The following is a 2,983-nucleotide window of genomic DNA, read 5'->3' as shown; positions in this document are numbered from 1 at the left end:
ACTTCCCCATTCCGTTCAGTCGTCTATCCGAGTTCGACTTAATCCGGTGCCTCGTCAAAAAGTCAACTTTTCGAATCGGTACCCACTTATGGAAAGGGTTGTCAGTGGAAATTATTGCTGCTCATCTAACTCATGCGGAATGTACGAGAATATAACGGTTTTATGGATCAGGCGATACACGCTCATTTTTTTCTAACCATTTTTGACTTTTTTTCAACCGTTTTTTGGTATTTCTTGAAGAACTTCTAAAATTGTTATTTTTGAACCATACTCAATCGTTGAATTTTAACCATTCTTGAAGTTCCAATCGAAATCGCAGAAAAACGGTTAAATTCAATCGGGAAAAGTTTCACTGCTGTACTCGAAAGTGTTTGCACCTTTGACAGCGCATAAAGTTTTCGGGTGTGTTTATTTGCTTCTCTCTGAATCTGATTCTGCTGCTGATTCCGAACAATTTTGCAATAGATTAATTCAGGAGTAGATCCGAGTGGCCATAAGATCCAGCGGAAATAATATAAGAACAGGTATGGAAAAAATTGAATGCGGGTAACATAACCTCATATCCGTTTTACGGTCAAATGAATTCCCTTTCAGATCGCATTGTGTGGCAACGGTGGCAACAGAAAATAATAATCTCCGAGAATAATGGAAAAAATGGTTCGTCCCAGCTGTGGAAAAATGCTGCTCCGCACGGCTCATCGAAAACCGTCTGGAACCACCAGAAGCAAAATTGAGGAGGGATCTAGCTACAGGGTTCCGGTCGGCATATTGATGGCAGTAGAGAGGGCCACCATAAAAATCGACAGTCGGATCCTTTCCCAGTATGGATCTTATCTTGATCATTTGCTAAAAGATGAGGTTCCAGGTGTAGATTAGGTAATTCGTCAGTTTATAATTCTTGATGTCTTATTGAAATACCGTTCTAAATTCCAGATAGATAAAGCCAGCTTTTATTAGACCTGGATCTGTTCCATGAACTAGTAGTATTGGAGAGAGCTGTTCCGGAAAATTTTCAACGGAAGTGCGAGTGCGAAGTGAGCTTTGATCATTTTGAATTTCTGGAGTAAAAACATCGATTTACATTTTCGTCAACATCTTTCCTAAATAGAGATTTCAGATCGAGCCGCGGTGCAAAGGAAACCATTCTGACTGAAGCTTTGTGTTAATGTATCTCAACAAGTATTACCGGAATCAATTGAATATAATACATTTCATGTTTCGCATACTTTATTAAACTAATAAATTGGTGAAATTGATAAAAGCAGATTTGGCGCTAAAATTCAAATTAAATGAGTTGTCGTTTTATTTCTTAAATATTGAACTGGCTCCTTTCTTTTGAAAACGGTTATTTTTCAACCATTTTCGCCTGCGAGAGCATGTTTGAAAAATAACCATAATGCAAGTTCTCCTTGAAATCTCATTTTATGAGTTTTCAGTGAAAACTCATAAAACGACTTAACCCACAAAACTGCCATTATGGTTATTTTTCAAACATTAATGGTTCAACATGGCTGACCGTGTAAGCGAGCTCTGACGTTTGTTGATATTGGGACGACTGATTGCGGTTGAGTTGCGGCGTCTCGTAGAGCAAACTTGACGCCATTTGATGAGGGTAGGAAATTTGTCTTCTGGGATGAGCGATTTAGCGAGTCAACCCTTTCGACGGTTTTCGGAGTACAGTAACTAACATTTATGAGCTTGTCATCATTTCCATCAAATGACAGTTTGTTTTTTTTGTGGACGAGAGTCCTTTATGGAAAAAGGCACTACCTGCTTGGTAGTGACTTTCAATTATATTTCTTCCGGGTAGTCATGAGACATGAACATTTTATACTTACGAAATTTAATAGCAAAAAAAAACATTCCATAGATCTTTTAAGATTGATGAATAAGGAACCTGCTTTTTGATTCACTCTTAAAAAAGAACTTTTTAGAAACATACTGGTGAAGTCGTCAAAATCAGTAGGTAGTATTTCTTAAATTTAATTTTTTTATAGAGGTTTTCAGTTTTCAGATGATTCAGCTATTTCAGTAGGTAGTATTTAGCGCCTATTGAAGACGTTTGCGTAATAGGCTTTAAAAGGCTTCAAGATGTTCCAACAGGAATTGCTCTGAAACACTTGAGGTGGTCATATGTTTAAAAATTTTTTAACGAACTGATTCACCGTCACCACATCTCACGACTCTATAACCAGATTAAATTTAAATATCAGTAAGCCGTGCAAAAGAAAAATATCGGATTTTGTCCAATTTTCCGGACCATTTCTCCGCTGATAAAAACAGTGTCGAAATGACAGAAACAAAAATCGTCGTCTGATTTCAATGGCTGAACGAGATCAACTTCAGACCGATTTCCGGCGGACTATTCATTCTGGATAAAGTATTCCATAGATCTTTTAAGATTGATGAATAAAAAACCGGCTTTTTGATTCCCTCTTAAAAGAGAACTTTCTGAAAATCAAAGTTTCAGAAACAAAAATCGTCGTCTGTTTTCACTGGTTGAACGAGATCAACTTTAGACCGATTTCTGGCAGACTGTTCAGACTATTGAATTAATCAAAGCAATCATATTTTTTTCAATTGTCACTGCTGAAACATTTGTTTTCAAGTTTGGTAAAACACTTCGAAAGCAATTAAATTTTAAAACCTTTCAAGGTGGTTTATGAAATTAAAAATTATGTAAACGGACAAAATATTTTATTTTTTAGGTAATCAGGTAATTACCGTGGTTGAATTAAAAGGAATCTTTCGATTGCTTTGATTCAGTTGAATCATTCAACCAAGTAGGCTCACAACACAACAGAGGTAATCATCCAAATACTATCTTCGTCGGAGGGTCTCTTCCGCAATTCCAGCAGAAATGCTGTTTCATGGACCTCTCTGGTATCTCTCGAAGACCGATCGCCTCAAATAATTTTAATCGGATCTCTGGTTAAAAAAACTGCGCTTTCGTCGGTGGATTGATGGGCCAGACGTTCCGTCG

The 2,983-nt window shown here is 37.1% G+C and overlaps 1 long non-coding RNA gene across 1 annotated transcript; it reads left to right on the top strand.

Annotated features, from left to right (window-relative positions):
- Positions 1 to 238: 238 nt before the first annotated feature.
- Positions 239 to 964, top strand: LOC129741692 (uncharacterized). Its single transcript, XR_008736482.1, has 3 exons — positions 239 to 524; positions 595 to 876; positions 934 to 964. It is a non-coding gene; the product is annotated as an uncharacterized LOC129741692 (long non-coding RNA).
- The last annotated feature ends 2,019 nt before the right edge of the window (positions 965 to 2,983 follow it).

The sequence above is a fragment of the Uranotaenia lowii genome, chromosome 1 (assembly GCF_029784155.1).
Source record: "Uranotaenia lowii strain MFRU-FL chromosome 1, ASM2978415v1, whole genome shotgun sequence".
In the NCBI taxonomy this organism is placed as follows: Eukaryota; Metazoa; Arthropoda; class Insecta; order Diptera; family Culicidae; genus Uranotaenia; species Uranotaenia lowii.
The sequence above is the reverse complement of the archived record's forward strand: the minus strand, read 5'-3'. Positions and strand labels throughout refer to the sequence as shown.